The 20,333-nt window shown below is 41.2% G+C and overlaps 2 pseudogenes; one reads left to right on the top strand and one right to left on the bottom strand.

Moving 5' to 3' along the window:
- LOC110584414 overlaps positions 1-8,462 on the bottom strand; it is a 14,012-nt pseudogene extending 5,550 nt beyond the window's left edge.
- Positions 8,463-19,040: 10,578 nt separating this feature from the next.
- LOC110572232 lies at positions 19,041-19,907 on the top strand (annotated as a pseudogene).
- The last annotated feature ends 426 nt before the right edge of the window (positions 19,908-20,333 follow it).

The following is a 20,333-nucleotide window of genomic DNA, read 5'->3' as shown; positions in this document are numbered from 1 at the left end:
ATTTTTCATTTTTAGAGTCATATTCTATCCCTTCATAGTAGTTACCCTTATTTTTGGTATATATATATAAGTTGTTCTCTCTTTAAAATTTGGAGATACAGTTTCTCCTAACAGATCAAAATATACCCTAAATCTCTAGTGTATGGCTTTGTTCTAGTCTCCTGCCTGATCACATTCTCTCCCTTTTTTTTTTAAATCCTCTCCTTTCTTTTTTCAAACAACCTCTTATCAATTCCTTTTATAAAATTTATTATAATTTTCATCTTCACAGTCATATTCCATCCCTTCATCATATCAACCCTTATTTTGTACATATATAAGTTTTTCTTTCTTTAAAATTCTGGGAGGCACTTTCTTCTAACAGACCAAAATACCCCCAAAATCTAGTGTGTGACACTGATCTATGCACCAGCCTGATCATATTTGATCTTATTCTGTTTCTTTTGTTTTGTTCTGTTTTTGTTTGTTTTTAACTTTTTCTTTCTTTCTTTTTTTATTTCTTTTTTCTTTCTTTCCCTTTCTTTTCCCCTGGCTTCAGGTCTTTTTTGATTTATTTAGAGTATATTTTCTGGGGAAGTTGTTACCCTGTTAGTGTTTTGTTCTTTCATTCACCTCTTCTCCTCTGGGAAAATGACAAGATGGAAAAAATCACCTCAACAAAAAGAACAAGAGGTAGTACTGACTGTCAGGGACCTACTCAATATGTTGGATCTAGAGTTCAGAATCATGACTTTTAAGATACTAGCTGGGCTTGAAAAAAGCATGGAAGTTATTAGAGAAACCGTTTCTGGAGAAATAAAAGAACTAAAATCTAACCAAGTTGAAATTAAAAAGGCTATTAATGAGGTGCAATAAAAAATGGGGGCACTAACTGCTAGGATAAATGAGGCAGAAGAGAAAAACAGTGATATAGAAGACCAAATTATGGAAAATAATGAAGCTGAGAAAAAGGGAGATAAACAACTACTGGATCACGAGGGCAGAATTCGAGAGATAAGCAATATCATAAGATGAAACAACATTAGGGGCGCCTGGGTGGCTCAGTCGTTAAGCGTCTGCCTTCGGCTCAGGTCATGATCCCAGGGTCCTGGGATCGAGCCCTGCATTGGGCTCCCTGCTCCACAGGAAGCCTGCTTCTCACTCTCCTATTCCCCCTGCTGTATTCCCTCTCTCGCTGTGTCTCTCTCTGTCAAATAAATAAATAAAATCTTAAAAAAAAAAAAAGGAACAACATTAGAATAATTGGGATCCCAGAAGAAGAAAAAAGAGAGAGAGGGGCAGAAGGTATATTGGAGCAAATTATAGCAGAGAACTTCCCTAACTGGGGGAAGGAAACAGGCATCAAAATCCAGGAAGCACAGAGAACCCCTCTCAAGATCAATAAAAATAGGTCAACACCCCGACATCTAATAGTAAAACTTACGAGTCTCAGAGACAAAGAGAAAATCCTGAAAGCAGCTCAGGAGAAGAGATCTGTAACCTACAATGGTAGAAACATTAGATTGGCAACAGACCTATCCACAGAGAACTGGCAGGCCAGAAAGGACTGGCAGGATATATTCAGAGCACTAAATGAGAAAAATATGGAGCCAAGAATACTCTATCCAGCTAGGCTGTCATTGAAAATAGAAGGAGAGATAAAAAGCTTCCAGGACAAACAAAAACTAAAGGAATTAGCAAACACAAAACCAGCCCTACAAGAAATCTTGAAAGGGGTCCTCTAAGCAAAGAGAGAGCCTAAAAGCAACATAGACCAGAAAGGAACACAGACAATATACAGTAACAGTCACCTTACAGTCAATACAATGGCACTAAATTTCTATCTTTCAATAGTTACCCTGAATGTAAATGGGCTAAATGCCCCAATCAAAAGACACAGGCTATCAGATTGGGTAAAAAAACAAGATATGATATCAAAAACAACCCATTGATATGCTGTCTGCAAGAGACCCATTTTAGACCCAAAGACACCCCCTGACTGAAAGTGAGGGGGTGGAAAACCATTTACCATGCTAATGGATGCCAAAAGAAAGCTGGGGTGGCAATCCTTATATCAGACAAATTAGATTTTAAACCAAAGACTATAATAAGAGATGAGGAAGGACACTATATCATACTTAAAGTGTCTATCCAACAAGAAGATCTAACAATTGTAAATATCTATGCCCCTAACATGGGAGCAACCAATTATATGAGGCAATTAATAACAAAAGCAAAGAAACACATCAACAACAATACAGTAATGGTGGGGGACTTTAACACCCCCCTCACTGAAATGGACAGATCATCTAAGCAAAAGATCAACAAGGAAATAAAGACTTTAAATGACACACTGGACCAAATGGATTTCACAGACATATTCAGAACATTCCATCACAAAGCAACAGAATACACATTCTTCTCTAGTGCCCATGGAACATTCTCCAGAATACATCACATCCTAGGTCATAAATCAGGTCTCAACCGGTACCAAAAGATTGGGATCATTCCCTGCCTATTTTCAGACCACAATGCTTTGAAATTAGAACTCAATCACAAGAGAAAATCGGAAAGAACTCAAATACATGGAGGCTAAAGAGCATCCAACTAAAGAATGAATGGGTCAACCAGGAAATTAAAGAAGAATTAAAAAAATTCATGGAAACCAATGAAAATGAAAACACAACTTTTCAAAATCTTTGGGATGCAGCAAAGGCAGTCCTAAGAGGAAAGTATATAGCAATACAAGCCTTTCTCAAGAAACAAGAAAGGTCTCAATACACAATGTAACCCTACACCTAAAGGAGCTAGAGAAAAAAAAGCAAATAAAGCCTAAACCCAGCAGGAGAAGAGAAATCATAAAGATCAGAGCAAAAATCAAAAGAACCAAAAGAACAGTAGAATAGATCAATGAAACTAGGAGCTGGCTCTTTGAAAGAAATAGCAAGATTGATAAGCCCCTGGCCAGACTTATCAAAAAGAAAAGAGAAATGACCCAAATCAAGAAAATTATGAATGAAAGAGGTGAGATCACAACCAACACCAAAGAAATACAAACAATGATAAGAACATATTATGAGCAACTCTATGCCAGCAAATTAGATAACCTGGAAGAAATGGATGCATTCCTAGAGATGTATCAACTACTAGAACTGAACCAGGAAGAAATAGAAAACCTGAACAGACCTATAACCACTAAGGAAATTGAAGCAGTCATCAAAATCTCCCAACAAACAAAAGCCCAGGGCAAGATGCCTTCCTAGCGGAATTCTACCAAACATTTCAAGAAGAATTAATACCTATTCTTCTGAAACTGTTCCAAAAAATAGAAATGGAAGGAAAATTTCCAACCTTGTTTTATGAGGCCACCATCACCTTGATCCCCAAACCAAAGACCCCGTCATAAAGGACAATTACAGACCAATGTCCTTGATAAACATGGATGCAAAAATTCTCACCAAAATACTAGCCAATAGGATCCAACAGTACATTAAAAGGATTATTCACCACGACCAAGTGACATTTATCCCTGGGCTGCAAGGTTGGTTCAACATCCTCAAATCAATCAACATGATACAATACATTAACAAAAGAAAGAACAAGAGTCATATGATCCTCTCAAGAGATGCAGAAAAAGCATTTGACAAACTACAGCATCCTTTCTTGATCAAAACTCTTGAGAGTCTAGGGATAGAGGGTACATACCTCAATATCATAAAAGCCATCTGTGAAAAACCTGCAGTGAATATCATTCTCAATGAGGAACAACTGAGAGCTTTCCCCCTAAGGTCAGGAAAGAGGCATGATGTCCACTATCACCACTGCTATTCAACCTAGTATTAGAAGTCATAGCCACAGCAATCAGACAGCAAAAAGAAATAAAAGGCATCCAAATCGGCAAAGAAGAAGTCAAACTCTCCCTCTTTGCAGATGATATGATACTTTATGTGGAAAACCCAAAAGACTCCACCCCAAAACTGCTAGAACTCATACAGGAATTCAGTGAAGTGGCAGGATATAATATCAATGCACAGAAATCAGTGGCATTCCTATACACCCACAACAAGACAGAAGAAAGAGAAATTAAGGCATCAATCCCATTTACAATTACACCCCAAACCATAAGATACCTAGGAATAAATCTAACCAAAGAGGCAAACGATCTGTACTCAGAAAACTATAAAATACTCATGAAAGAAGTTGAGGAAGACTCAAAGAAATGGAAAAACGTTCCATGCTCATGGATTGGAAGAACAAATATTGTGAAGATGTCAATGCTACCTAGAGCAATCTACACGTTCAATGCGATCCCCATCAAAATACCATCCACTTTTTTCAAAGAAATGGAACAAATAATCCTAAAATTTGTATGGAACCAGAAAAGACCCCGAATAGCCAGAGGAATGTTGAGAAAGAAAAGCAAAGCTGGCGGCATCACAATTCCGGACTTCCAGCTCTATTACAAAGCTGTCATGATCAAGACAGTATGTTACTGGCACAAAAACAGACATATAGATCAATGGAACAGAATAGAGAGCCCAGAAATGGACCCTCAACTCTATGGTCAACTCATCTTTGACAAAGCAGGAAAGAATGTCCAATGGAAAAAGACAGTCTCTTCAACAAATGGTTTTGGGAAAATTGGACAGCCACATGCAGAAGAATGAAACTGGACCATTTCCTTACATCACACACAAAAATAGACTCCAAATGGTTGAAAGACCTCAATGTGAGACAGGAGCCCATCCAAATCCTAAAGGAGAACACAGGCAGCAACCTCTTTGACCTCAGCCACAGCAACTTCTTCCTAGAAACATCGCCAAAGGCAAGGGAAGCAAGGGCAAAAATGAACTCTTGGGACTTCATCAAGATAAAAAGCTTTTGCACAGCAAAAGAAACAGTCAACAAAACCAAAAGACAACCGACAGAATGGGAGAAGATATTTGCAAATGACATATCAGATAAAGGGCTAGTATCCAAATCTAGAAAGAACTTATCAAACTCAACACCCAAAGAACAAATGATCCAATCAAGAAATGGGCAGAAGACATGAACAGACATTTCTCCAAAGAAGACATCCAAATGGCCAACAGACACATGAAAAAGTGCTCAATATCGCTCGGCATCAGGGAAATCCAAATCAAAACCTTAATGAGAAACCACCTCACACCAGTCAGAATGGCTAAAATTAACAAGTCAGGAAATGACAGATGTTGGCGGGGATGCGGAGAAAGGGGAACCCTCCTACACTGTTGGTGGGAATGCAAGCTGGTGCAGCCACTCTGGAAAACAATATGGAGGTTCCTCAAAAAGTTGAAAATAGAGCTGCCAAATGATCCAGCAATTGCACTACTGGGTATTTACCCAGAAGATACAAATGTAGGAATCTGATGGGGTACGTGCACCCCGATGTTTTTATCAGCAATGTCCACAATAGCCAAACTGTGGAAAGAGCCAATATGTCCATCAACAGATGAATGGATAAAGAAGAGGTGGTATATATATATACAATGGAATATTATGCAGCCATCAAAAGGAATGAGATCGTGCCAGTACCTATTCTCGCTCACTGATCTTTGTTCGCCAGAAACAGAAGTGCAGGCAAGCCGTGGCGCAGGGGCTGGGGCGCAAGGGCTGGGGCGCAGGGGCTGGGCATAAGGGCTGGGGTGCAAGGGCTGGGGCACACAGGGCGGCTCCACCTACACAATGTACACCTTCGGGCTTGTGAGAAGTGAAACACTTCTTCGGTGCTAGGACAAATGGCTTTGTCATCTTGACAGATGGCAAGAGGGTTGTAGCCGTAGCTGTAGCGGTTGGGCAGCCTCATGGGCGGGTTGTTCTGGATCATCGAGTCCCCCGAAATCTTGCCGAGCAGACAGGAATTGGTGCAGTGGGCCATGGGCAGGGGCTGCAATACTAGTTCGGGGAGTGGCTGCACACAGGCCAATCAGGGCTCTCGGAGCTGCTGTCCTCCTTGGAGCACTGTGGTGTCTTTATCACCGAGAGGCTGGCCTACAGAGTGAGGGTGAACACAGAATTGTCCCCAGCTGGTATAGCCAGTAGTTGTGCCGGACCTGTTGGCTCAGCATCTGCCACCTGGCTGGGTCCAGCAGGTCCCTGTAGGGCCATATGTACGTGTCTGGCGGGAAGGCAAGCATGCCCATGACCTGGTGCACCTTGGCCAGCTGGCTCCCTTCAGCCTGATCAAAGCGCTCTCTCGCACGTCTCACGGCGTCCAGTCTCTTGTTCAGCCAGATGAGTTCAGCGAACTCCTGAATATTTAGGCTGAACTCCAGGCAGCTCTTCATGCCACTCTGGCGTAGCAGCTTCACCACAGCCTTCTAAGCCTCAGCGCAACAGGTGCTCCGCCATTATGCGGTCCATGCGCTTCCTCTTCCACAAGCTGGCTGCTGCTACTCCTTGAGTTGCTCGATTCTGCGCTTGCATAGCTTGGTGCTCTAGTCCTCCACCTGGATGGACTCCACCACCTTCCTCTTGAGGACGCTAAGCTTCTCCCCTGCGCCATCCAGAAGGCTGACCATGGAGTCCCCGGCGGGGCAGCTGCTCAATACTCCTGTATCTTCAGGGTCCTGGAGAGCTGAGCAGCTGACTCTTACACTGCCATCTTGAATCCACCAAAACCTTAGCCACAATCATTGCAATTTAAAATCAAGCCAGTGTCAATGTAACTCAGTGAAATTTGTATCATTTATTTTTAATCCTAATTTGCTGACAGTGGAACAAGTATTATTGGGTTATTTTTTAACCAAAAAAAGACACACCTAGTAAGGTGAGGTGGTGAGAAATGGCAGTGGTTGGAGACAATGAAGAACAAATGAGTCTGTTCTCATATTACTTAGAAGTACTCTTTCTTGTGTACTGAATCTGTGGTTTCTAAGTTTTTTTTAAATCGAGCTGAAATTCACCTAACATAAAAGTAGCCGTTTTAAAGAGTAAAATTCACTTCATAATGTTGTACAACCTGAATTTGCTTTTATAGCTGTAGTTGAAGCTGAGAGAACAAAACCACTGGTGTGTTATTTGCAGAGATATATTGGCTAGGGAAGGAGGGACACATTCCAAAATTTAAGTGGTTTCACATAGGAAATGAAGAATTGGGTTAAAACAACAAAAAATTAGAGAAAAGTATGGAATATAAAGGCAATAGTATCAGATGTTTAATATTATACATCTAAATATTACACACTAGTACTTTGATGGCTTCCAATAAAGCTGAACTTCAGGCCATACTCATGAAAAATAGCGTTGATATGAGTTCCTTTGAAATGCTGGGTGAATATGAAGCAAAGAATGTACTAAAGCACCACCAAATCACAAGTACAGCTAGTGACATGCTTCTCCATTTTTCCTGATGAAAGCACAATGTAAACACAATAGTAGCCCCTTTGGTAGATGTTCAGTTGAATATGGTGGTGGGTGTGAAGGAAGAACTTTGTCTTTCAGCTTCATTATTAATAAACACACAAGCTCTGAAGTGCAGGAAGCCATGAAGGATCACCTAGTTAACAAAGGTGGTTTGGAGTGGTTTAGTTTTGCATAGGAGATTGTTCTGATGTTGAAGTGACAATGACAGGTAACTATTCTGGACCAGGTACCAGGTAAGTCAATCCATGGCTTTTTTTCCCTGAGAAAGCTTATTTCTACCTCACAAAATGTCAACACATTAAGTAATGTATTTATTTATTTATTTATTTTTATTATATATATATATATTTTAATTCTTATGTTAATCCCCATATATTACATCATTAGTTTTAGATGAAGTGTTCCATGATTCATTGTTTGTGCATAACACCCAGTGCTCCATGCAGAATGTGCCATCCTCAATACCCACCACCAGGCTAACCCATCCCCCCACCCCCTCCCCTCTAGAACCCTCAGTTTGTTTTTCAGAGTCCATCGTCTCTCATGGTTCGTCTACCCCTCCGATTTCCCCCGCTTCATTCTTCCCCTCCTGCTACCTTCTTCTTCTTCTTTTTTTTTTTCTTAACATATATTGCATTATTTGTTTCAGAGGTACAGATCTGAGATTCAACAGTCTTGCACAACTCACAGCGCTCACCAGAGCACATACCCTCCCCAGTGTCTATCACCCTGTCACCCCATCCCTCCCACCCCACCCCCCACTCCAGCAACCCTCAGTTTGTTTCCTGCAATTAAGAATTCCTCAGGGCGCCTGGGTGGCTCAGTTGGTTAAGCGACTGTCTTCGGCTCATGTCATGATCCTGGAGTCCCGGGATCGAGTCCCGCATCGGGCTCCCTGCTCAGCAGGGGGTCCGCTTCTCCCTCTGCCCTCTTCCCTCTCGTGCTCTCTGTCTCTCATTCTCTCTCTCTCAAATAAATAAATAAAATCTTTAAAAAAAAAAGAGAATTCCTCATATCAGTGTGGTCATATGATACATGTCTTTCTCTGATTGACTTATTTCACTCAGCATAACACTCTCGAGTTCTATCCACATCATTGCAAATGGCAAGATTTTATTCCTTTTGATGGCTGCATAATATTCCATTGTATATATATACCACCTCTTCTTTATCCATTCATCTGTCGATGGACATCTTGGCTCTTTCCACAGTTTGGCTATTGTGGACATTGCTGCTATAAACATTGGGGTGCACGTATCCTTTTGGGTCCCTACTTTTGTATCTTTGGGGTACATACCCAGTAGTGCAATTGCTGGATCATATGGTAGTTCTATTTTCAACTTTTTGAGGAACCTCCATACTGTTTTCCAGAGTGGCTGCACCAGCTTGCATTCCCACCAACAGTGTAGGAGGGTTCCCCTTTCTCCGCATCCCCGCCAACATCTGTCGTTTCCTGACTTGTTAATTTTAGCCATTCTGACTGGTGTGAGGTGGTATCTCATTGAGGTTTTGATTTGGATTTCCCTGATGCCGAGCAATCTTGAGCACTTTTTCATGTGTCTGTTGCCATTTGGATGTCTTCTTTGGAAAAATGTCTGTTCATGTCTTCTGCCCATTTCTTAATTGGATTCTTTGTTCTTTGGGTGTTGAGTTTGATGAGTTCTTTATAGATTTTGGATACTAGCCCTTTATCTGATATGTCATTTGCAAATATCTTCTCCCATTCTGTAGGTTGTCTTTTGGTTTTGTTGACTGTTTCCTTTGCTTTGCAAAAGCTTTTTATCTTGATGAAGTCCCAATAGTTCATCTTTGCCCTTGCTTCCCTTGTCTTTGGCGATGTTTCTAGGAAGAAGTTGCTTCGGCTGAGGTCAAAGAGGTTGCTGCCTGTATTCTCCTTTAGGATTTGGATGGGCTCCTGTCTCACATTGAGGTCTTTCAACCATTTGGAGTCTATTTTTGTGTGTGGTGTAAGGAAATGGTCCAGTTTCAGTCTTCTGCATGTAGCTATCCAATTTTCCCAACACCATGTGTTGAAGAGACTGTCTTTGTTCCATTGGACATTCTTTCCTGCTTTATAAAAGATGAGCTGACCATAGAGTTGAGGGTCGATTTCTGGGCTCTCTATTCTGTTCCATTGATCTATGTGTCTGTTTTTGTGCCAGTACCATGCTGTCTTGATGATGACAGCTTTGTAATAGAGCTGGAAGTCCGGAATTGTGATGCCGCCAGCTTTGCTTTTCTTTTTCAACATTCCTCTGGCTATTCGGGGTCTTTTCTGGTTCCATACAAATTTTAGGATTACTTGTTCCATTTCTTTGAAAAACGTGGATGGTATTTTGATGGGGATTGCATTGAATGTCTAGATTGCTCTAGGTATCATTGACATCTTCACAATATTTGTTCTTCCAATCCATGAGCATGGAATGTTTTTCCATTTCTTTGTGTCTTCCTCAATTTCTTTCATGAGTGTTTTATAGTTTTCTGAGTACAGATCCTTTGCCTCTTTGGTTAGATTTATTCCTAGGTATTTTACGGTTTGGGGTGTAATTGTAAATGGGATCGACGCCTTAATTTCTCTTTCTTCTGTGTTGTTGTTGGTGTATAGGAATGCCACTGATTTCTGTGCATTGATTTTATATCCTGCCACTTGACTGAATTCCTGTATGAGTTCTAGCAGTTTTGGGGTGGAGTTTTTGGGGTTTTCCACATAAAGTCTCATATCATCTGCAAAGAGTGAGAGTTTGGCTTCTTCTTTGCTGATTTGGATGCCTTTTATTTCTTTTTGTTGTCTGATTGCTGTGGCTAGGACTTCCAATACTATGTTGAATAGCAGTGGTGATAGTGGACATCCCTGCCATGTTCCTGACCTTAGGGAGAAAGCTCTCAGTTTTTCCCCATTGAGAATGATATTCACTGTAGGTTTTTCATAGATGGCTTTTATGATATGTACCCTCCATGCCTATACTCTGAAGAGTTTTGATCAAGAAAGGATGCTGTACTTTGCCAAATGCTTTTTCTGCATCTATTGAGAGGATCATATGATTTTTGTTCTTTCTTTTGTTAAGGTATTATATCACGTTGATTGATTTGCGGATGTTGAACCAACCTTGCAGCCCATGGATAAATCCCACTTGGTCATGGTGAATAATCCTTTTAATGTACTGTTGGATCCTATTGGCTAGTATTTTGGTTAGAATTTTTGCATCCATGTTCATCAGGGATATTGGTCTGTAATTCTCCATTTTGATGGGGTCTTTGTCTGGTTTTGGGATCAAGGTAATGCTGGCCTCATAAAACGAGTTTGGAAGTTTTCCTTCCATTTCTATTTTTTGGAACAGTTTCAGAAGAATAGGTATTAATTCTTCTTGAAATGTTTGGTAGAATTCCCCTGGGAAGCCATCTGGCCCTGGGCTTTTGTTTTTTGGGAGATTTTTGATGACTGCTTCAATTTCCTTAGTGGTTATTGGTCTGTTCATGTTTTCTATTTCTTCCTGGTTCAGTTTTGGTAGTTGATACATCTCTAGGAATGCATCCATTTCTTCCAGGTTATCTGATTTGCTGGCATAGAGTTGCTCATAATATATTCTTATCATTGTTTGTATTTCTTTGGTGTTGGTTGTGATCTCTCCTCTTTCATTCATGAATTTGTTGATTTGGGTCATTTCTCTTTTCTTTTTGATAAGTCTGGCCAGGGGTTTATCAATCTTGTTAATTTTTCAAAGAACCAGCTCCTAGTTTCGTTGATCTGTTCTACTGTTCTTTTAGTTTCTATTTCATTGATTTCTGCTCTGATCTTTATTATTTCTCTTCTCCTGCTGGGTTTAGGCTTTATTTGCTGTTCTTTCTCCAGCTCCTTTAGGTGTAGGGTTAGGTTGTGTACTTGAGACCTTTCTTGTTTCTTCAGAAAGGCTTGTATTGCTATATACTTTCCTCTCAGGACTGCCTTTGCTGCATCCCAAAGATTTTGAATAGTTGTGTTTTCTTTTTCATTGGTTTCCATGTATTTTTTTAATTCTTCTTTAATTTCCTGGTTGACCCATTCATTCTTCAGTAGGATGTTATTTAGCTTCATTGTATTTGAGTTCTTTCCGAATTTCCTCCTGTGTTTGAGTTCTAGTTTCAAAGCATTGTGATCTGAAAATAGGCAGGGAATGATCCCAATCTTTTGGTACCCGTTGAGACCTGATTTATGACCTAGGATGTGATCTATGCTGGAGAATGTTCCATGGGCACTAGAGAAGAATGTGTATTCCGTTGCTTTGGGATGGAATGTTCTGAATATGTCTGTGAAATCCATTTGGTCCAGTGTGTCATTTAAAGTCTTTATTTCCTTGTTGATCTTTTGCTTAGACGATCTGTCCATTTCAGTGAGGGGGGTGTTAAAGTCCCCCACTATTATTGTATTGTTGTCTATGTGTTTCTTTGCTTTTGTTATTAATTGCCTTATATAATTGGCTGCTCCCATGTTAGGGCCATAGATATTTACAACTGTTAGATCTTCTTGTTGGATAGACCTTTTTTTTTTCTTTTTTTTTTTATTCTTATGTTAATCCCCATACATTACATCATTAGTTTTAGATGAAGTGTTCCATGATTCATTGTTTGTGCATAACACTTAGTGCTCCATGCAGAATGTGCCCTCCTCAATACCCACCACCAGGCTAACCCATCCGCCCACCCCCCTCCCCTCTAGAACCCTCAGTTTGTTTTTCAGAGTCCATCGTCTCTCATGGTTCGTCCCTCCCTCCAATTTCCCCCACTTCATTCTTCCCCTCCCACTACCTTCTTCTTCTTCTTCTTTTTTTTTTCTTAACATATATTGCATTATTTGTTTCAGAGGTACAGATCTGAGATTCAACAGTCTTGCACAATTCACAGTGCTCACCAGAGCACATACCCTCCCCAGTGTCTATCACCCAGTCACCCCATCCCTCCCACCCCACCCCCCACTCCAGCAACCCTCAGTTTGTTTCCTGCAATTAAGAATTCCTCATATCAGTGAGATCATATGATACATGTGGATAGACCCTTTAAGTAGGATATAATGTCCTTCCTCATCTCTTATTACAGTCTTTGGTTTAAAATCTAATTTGTCTGATATAAGGATTGCCACCCCAGCTTTCTGTTGGTGTCCATTAGCATTGTAAATTGTTTTCCACCCCCTTACTTTCAATCTGGGGGTGCCTTTGGTTCTAAAATGAGTCTCTTGCAGACAGCATATCAATGGGTCTTGTTTTTTAATCCAGTCTGATAGCCTGTGTCTTTTGATTGGGGCATTGAGCCCATTTACATTCAGGGTAACTATTGAAAGATAGGAATTTAGCGCCATTGTATTGCCTGTAAGGTGACTGTTACCATATATTGTGTGTGTTTCTTTCTGGTCTATGTTGCTTTTAGGCTCTCTCTTTGCTTAGAGGACCCCTTTCAAGATTTCTTGTAGGGCTGGTTTTGTGTTTGCTAATTCCTTTAGTTTTTGTTTGTCCTGGAAGCTTTTTATCTCTCCTTCAAATTTCAATGACAGCCTAGCTGGATAGAGTATTCTTGGCTCCATATTTTTCTCATTTAGTGCTCTGAATATATCCTGCCAGTCCTTTCTGGTCTGCCAGGTCTCTGTGGATAAGTCTGTTGCCAATCTAATGTTTCTCCCTGTGTAGGTTACATATCTCTTCTCCCGAGCTGCTTTCAGGATTTTCTCTTTGTCTCTGAGACTCATAAGTTTTACTATTAGATGTCGGGGTGTTGACCTATTTTTATTGATTTTAAGAGGGGTTCTCTGTGCCTCCTGGATTTTGATGCCTGTTTCCTTCCCCCAATTAGGGAAGTTCTCTGCTATAATTTGCTCCATTATACCTCCTGCCCCTCTCTCTCTTTCTTCTTCTTCTGGGATCCCAATTATTCTAATGTTGTTTCGTCTTATGGTATCGCTTACCTCTCGAATTCTGCCCTCATGATCCAGTAGTTGTTGATCTCTCTTTTTCTCAGCTTCTTTATTTTCCATCATTTGGTCTTCTATATTACTGATTCTCTCTTCTGCCTCATTTATCCTAGAAGTTAGCACCCCCATTTTGATTGCACCTCATTAATAGGCTTTTTGATTTCTACTTGGTTAGATTTTAGTTCTTTTACTTCTCCAGAAAGGGTTTCTCTAATAACTTCCATATTTTTTTCAAGCCCAGCTAGTATCTTTAAACTGATGATTCTGAACTCTAGATCTGACATCGTACTAATATCCGTATTGAGTAGGTCCCTGGCAGTCGGTACTACCTCTTGTTCTTTTTGTTGTGGTGATTTTTTCCATGTTGTCATTTTGTGCAGAGGAGAATAGATTAATGAGAGAACAAAATGCTAGCAGAGTAACAACGTCCCCAGAAAATATACTCTAAACAAATCAGAAAAGACCTGAAGCAGTGGAAAAAGAAACGGAAAGAGAGAAAAAAGAAAAAGAAAAAGAAAAAGATAAAAACAAACAAAAAGAAACAAAACAAAACAACAACAACAACAAAAACCAGAATGTGATCAAATATGATCAGGCTGGTATATAGATCAGTGCCACACACTAGATTTGGGGTGTATTTTGGTCTGTTAGAAGAAAGTGCCTCCCAAAATTTTAAGGAAAGAAAAACTTATATATGTATAAAAATAAGGGTTGATATGATGGAGGGATGGAATATGAGTGTAAAGATGGAAATTATAATAAATTTAATAAAAGTAATTGATAAGAAATTGTTTGAAAAAAGAAAAGAGGATTTAAAAAAAGAAAAAAGAAAAAAAAGGGAGAGAATGTGATCAGGCAGGGGAGTAGAAAAACCATATATTAGAGATTTAGGGTATATTTTATGTTAGAAGAAAGTATCTCAAAATTTTAAAGAGAGAACAACTTATATATATATGCCAAAAATATGGGTAACTACTATGAAGGGACAGAATATGACTCTAAAAATGAAAAATAAAAATGTTTTTTAAAAAAGGGGTTTGATAAGATGTTGGTTGAAAAAGGGAAAAAGAAAAATTAAAAAAAAAAAGAAAAAAAGACAGTTAAAAAAAAATTAACTTTGAAAGACTAAAGAATCATGGTAAAAAAGCCATGAAATCTATGTGCAGTATTCCCCTAGCGCTGGAGTTCTGCCGTTCTCATTGATTGGTAAACTTTGTCTTGGCTGGCTGTTCTCGCTGATCTTCTGGGGAGGGGCCTGTTGCTGTGGTTTCCAAATGTCTTTGCCGGAGGCGGAATTGCCCCGCCCTTGCCCCCTCCCGGCTAAGTAATCTGCTCGGGTTTGCTCTCCAGAGCTTTTGTTCCCTGCAAGCTTTCCGTATAGCTTTGGAGGCGGAGAGTTAAAATGGTGGCTTCCCAATCTCTGCCCCGGAGGAGCCAAGAACTTGGTGCCCCACTCCTCAGTGAGTCCCCAGAGAAAAGCCATCAGTCACTCCCGTCTCCCCGGTCTCCAGCCGCACTCCGTGCTCACCCGGCCTGTGACCGCGCGTTTGTATCTCTGGCACCCGACCCCGGGTGGAGTCTCCAAACCCAGCAGATCCCTGCGGTGCACTCCTGCGTGGCTCCTCCCGGGGGAGAAAGGTGAGTCTCCCCGGATCTGCCGCTTGTTGGGTCCCTGCTGGAGGAGCAGTGGCCCGACTGTGCTGCGGATCACGGTTTATGGCAACCCCGAGCTGAGAGCCCGCGCCTGGGCTCCGCCTCTGCAGCCGGCTTCCGTGCTCCAATACCTGGGAGCTCTGCCGCACTTAGGCACCCCCCGGTCTTTCTGTGACCCTGAGGGTCCTGAGACCACACTGTCCTGCGAGGGTTCCACCCCCCACTTAGCCACCAGAGTGACGTCCCTCAGCGGAGCAGACTTTTAAAAGTTCCGATTTTGTGCTCCGTGGTTCTATCACTTGCCAGAAGCGGCCAAAGGAGGCCCCTCCCCCGCCGTCTATCCTCCCGAATATCGCCTCAGATTCACTTCTCTGCACGTCCTACCTTCCAGAAAGTGGTTGCTTTTCTGATGAGAGAGTTGTTGCTATTCTTTTCTTCGATCTCCTGTTGAGTTTGTAGGTGTTCAGAATGGTTTGATCCCTATCCAGCTTAATTCCTGAGAGGAGACGAAATCCAGGTCTCCTACTCCTCCACCATCTTGCTCCGCCCCTTATTATATATTTTTTAGATTTCATTTATTTATTTGAGAGAGAGAGTGAATGAGAGAAAGAGTGCACACATGCAGGTGCAGAGGGAGAGGGAGAAGCAGACCCCCCTGCTGAGCAGGGAGCCTATTGTGGGGTTCAATCCCAGGACCCTGGGATCATGACCTCAGCCAAAGTCAGACGCTTAACCAACTGAGCCACCCAGGTGCCCTTAAATAAAATATTTAAAGATGTGCAGATTGATTACAAAAATAAATCCAGTTCTCTAGGCCTTCCAGTATCCATGTACTTTGCATCTCCTCAAAACAGGAAATGGACTCCATTTTCCCCCTCTGTGAATCTGATGTGGCTTTTCACATGTGTTGGCTGATAGAATGCAGAGGAAGTAAAGGCGTGTTAATTTTGACTCTAAGGCCTCACGGAGCCTTGCCTGCTTCTCTCTTGGATCCCTGCCAAGCCTGAGCTAGTCTAATGGGTAATGTTAAGACAGAGGTCTCCATCACCTACACTCTGCCAAGAGCCTTCCTGCTCCCAGACAAATGGCACTTCCTAGCACAACCATTCCTACACTGAGCAGCCTGCTAATAGCAGCTGCCCAGGGAAGCACAGCCAAGCTCGACTGAGTCTGGCCCAGATGCCAGAACTGACCAGTTGATCCAAAGACATGAGAGCAGTCATCAACAATTATTCTAAGTCCTAGCATTTTGGGATAATGTAGCAAAAACTGAGTTATGTGAAGGCGTTAGCTTTGGGATGATTCTTTTTATGATGTACCATGAAACTGGATCACAAAAAACCTGGTATTGTATATCTATATGTGATGGTTTGACGAGTTCTGCCAAGAATGTTTAAACTTCTGAACAAACTTGCGTGTTTTTTAAGATGAGAAGGCAGTTTGGTTCCAACTTTTCCATGATGTAAATGGAAGAACCAGATGTGCCCCCTTGTCTGTTATCATCAGCACTTTCCATGATCCTAATACTTCTCTGCAAGGAGGAAAGGCAATGTGGATTTCAATGACAGGTAAGATGGAAGGGCAGAAGTAAAAGCAGGAAGTGTGGAGGAGTAATGTCTACTGCTTGTGTATAGTAGGCTTGTCAGAGTTAGCAAAACAAACATATACAAAGTGTCCAGTAAATTTGAATTTATATTAATAAAAAACAAATAATTTTTAGTGTATGTCTCAAATATTGCATAGGGCATACTTATACTAATATATATATATGTATTATATTTATAGCTATATAGTTGATTATAGTTATATAGTTGATCTGAAATTCAAATTTAACCAGGACTCTGGTATTTAATGTGGTAATCCTATTACATAATTTAAATTACATTTGTAATTCATCCTCTACGATTCTGGTTTTCCTTGCATTATTGTCATAATTCCTATGGGGAAAACTGGCAAATATTATGGGTGTCTATCTCAGAAAAGGTGATGTCTGCTGAGTGATACATTGTGCACATGGTCATGGGTGTAAGTTGACTCAAATAGAAATTGGGGTCCACAATGATGATGGGGGAAAAGAAGTGAGCAAGAAGCAAATGAAGTTTGTTTAGTATAACAAATAAGCTGGAATTCAACAGGGGTGCCATATGGGTGCCTGGGTGGCTCAGTTGATTAAGAGTCTGCTTTTGACTCAGGTCTTGATCCCAGGGTCCTGGGATCGAGTACTGCATTGGGCTCCTTGCTCAGCCGGGAATCTGCTTCTCCCTTTCCTCTGCTGTGCTCTTTCTCTCTCTCTCTCTGTCAAATAAATAAATAAAATATTAAAAACACCCACAGGGGTGCCATAAAGGAACACTCTTTACTTTTCATCAGGGCAAAATTGGCACATATGCACATATACATACATACACAGACTTTAGTAGGCATGTACATGTAATATATAGACTTCTTTTTCTTGGCTTAGAACATACAAAAAAAATTCTTGTATTGAGCCTGAGGTCATCAGTTTTCATTCTCTATGTTGAGATTGCTCTGAAAAAAACAAAACTGTGACGTTCTTAAAAATAGTATATCTATTCTCAGAGGCAAAGTACTCAGTAAAAAAGCTTGTCTTCAGCTATATATTTCAGCTAGTGTTTCTGGAAACTTGAATCTGAACCCCATTGACTAGAAGAGAGGCTGGGTACCCACAAGAAAGGATCCTGTGACACCATGGCAAGGGTATATGGTAATGACATGCCCTGTTCTTCTCCAAAGACACCCATGACCATTTATTCAGATAAACAGCCACTGGGAAATTGACATATCTAAGTCATACCTGCTTCCTGGGGGCTACTTGCACCCAGTGACTGGTCCATAGGTGGCTATGAAATCCCAGCTCTCTTGCCTCAAAGGTGGACTGTACTGAGGCATCACGGTGCACTCTCTCCCTCTGCCCCTTCTTGATTCCCTCTCTCTCACAGTGTGGTTCCTGAGAGCACTCCCACTGAAACTCCTGCACACAGTTCTCAGAGCTTGTTTCCCAGGAAACCTCTTAGGAGCATATCATTCTATAATCACTAAATGATTCTCACTTGAGCCAATAAAAATTAGGAGGTATAGTTTTATTTTCTCAGCAACTGGTAATTTGAATGAAATTGCTTAAGGATATTTGTTCATCATGCTGTTGACTGAGAGGAGTCACTGTGGGGTCTATCTCAATGATAAGCTTGAAATCATCAAACACCCCGCCTTGCCTGCTGATTTCTTCACAATTGGTATCTAATCAAGCTTGAGATAGAGCCCTGGCTAACAGGAGCTGCAAACACATTCTTTGTTTACTTACTGCTGGTTTACTTACTCTATAAAGAGAGATCTGAGGCAGGAATAAAGGGAGAAATAATGAAAACTTCTCCCACTCTCTCCTTCACAGATGATGACATACTGTCTTCTGCTACTTGAGTTAAACTAAATTGCCCCACTGTTGATACAAACACACTGGGTCCCCTTCTGTGGGCAGGAAGAATGGAATGGGGCTGGCTCTTGATAGTGGGGATATGTTTGCCTTTCCCAAGGTGGGGGGTGGGGTGGTATTGCTAAATATTTTCTTTAGGTATTTAAGCACTGTTCCACATTTGGCATCTTCCTAGAGTTCCCAACTCCTTCCTTGTGTGTTAAATTTCTACTGGACACTTAAAACTGGCTATCATGCAGATATTCCAAACTCAGCATGTTTGCAAATAAACTCAATCCCATTGCTCCTGATTGCCATCCTTGCTTATCTTATATTCCTATCTTTTTAAAAATTTTTAATTAAAAAAAATTCTTTAAAGATTATTTATTTGAGAGAGAGAGATAGCGAGAGAGAGCACAAGTGGGGGCTGGGGAGTGGGGAGAGGGAGAAGCCCTGATGCGGGGCTCCATCCCAGGACCCCGGGATCATGACCTGAGCTGAAGACAGACACTTAACTGACTGAGCCACACAGGCAGCCCATCGTTTGTTTTTTTGTTTGTTTGTTTAAGATTTTATTTTTCTTTCCACACTACCCAGGGAGGGATGAATACAACGTTGTTTTGCATTCCCTTCATAACTTAAAGGGAAACTTCCACAATGTCTGGAGCCCTTGATATCCTGCAAATGAAGGAGGAGGATATCCTTAAATTCCTTGCAGCAGGAACCTACTTAGGTGGTACTAACCTTGACTTCCAAATGGAACAGCACATCTACAAATGGAAAAGTGATGGTATCTACATCATAAATCTGCAGAGAACCTGGGAGAAGCTCTTGCCAGCAGCTTGGGCCATTGTTGCCATTGTAAACCAAGTTGATGTCAATGTCCTATCATCCAAGAATACTGGTCAGCAAACTGGGCTTAAGTTTGCTGCTGTTACTGGAGCCACTCCTATTGCTGGCTGCTTCATTCCTGGAACCTTCACTAACCAGATCCAGGCAGCCTTCTGGGAGCCCACACTTCTGGTGGTTACCGACCCCAGGGCTGACTCTCACAGAAGCATCTTATGTTAACTTGCCTACCATTGCTCTGTGTAACACAGACTCTCCTCTGTGCTATGTGGACATTGCCATCCCTTGCAACAACAAGGGAGCTCACTCAGTGGGTCTGATGTGGTGGATGCTGGGCCCATGAAGTTCCACGCTTGCATGGCACCATTTCCTATGAACACCCTTGGGAGGTATGCCTGATCTCTACTTCTACAGAGATCCTGAAGAGATTGAAAAGGAAAAGCAGGCCACTGCTTAAAAGGCTGTGATGAAGGAAGAATTTCAGGGTGAATGGACTGCTCCAGCTCCGAGTTCACTGCTACTCAATCTGAAGTCACAGACTGGTCTGAAGGTGTGCAGGTGCCTATTCAGCAGTTCCCTACTGAAGACTGGAGTGCTCAGCCTGCCACTGAAGACTGGTCAGCTCCTACTGCTTAGGCCACTCAGTGGGTAGGAACAACCATTGAGTGGTCTTAGCTGCTCTTACACAAAAGCAAACAAAATGAAAATAAGGATGATAGAAAATAAACAGTTTCTTAAAAAAAGAAAAAAAGAAAGAAAAAAGAAGAAAAATATTTTATTTTTAAGTAATTTCTATACCAGTGTGGGCTTTGAACTCACAACTCTAAGATCAAGAGTCACATACTCTATCAACTGAGCCAGCCAGGGCCCCCTTGTATTCCCTGTCTTGGTTGCTAGTACCTGTACTCATCCTGTCCCCCGAGTTGGAAATCTGGAACTCATTCTTTACCCTAATCTCTCCTCTCCCTATCCTTTTCCCAAACTCCATGTAATCAGTGGTCTAGTCCTATTTACTCTCTCTCCTAAATATCTTTGAAATACATCCCCTCCAAGCTATCCTCAAAGCCATCGTAATTTTCAGGACCTCACTCTTTCATGCTT

This window comes from Neomonachus schauinslandi, chromosome 9, assembly GCF_002201575.2.
Source record: "Neomonachus schauinslandi chromosome 9, ASM220157v2, whole genome shotgun sequence".
Classification (NCBI taxonomy): domain Eukaryota; kingdom Metazoa; phylum Chordata; class Mammalia; order Carnivora; family Phocidae; genus Neomonachus; species Neomonachus schauinslandi.
Note: the sequence above shows the minus strand (reverse complement) of the source record. Positions and strands in the feature narration are given on the sequence as shown.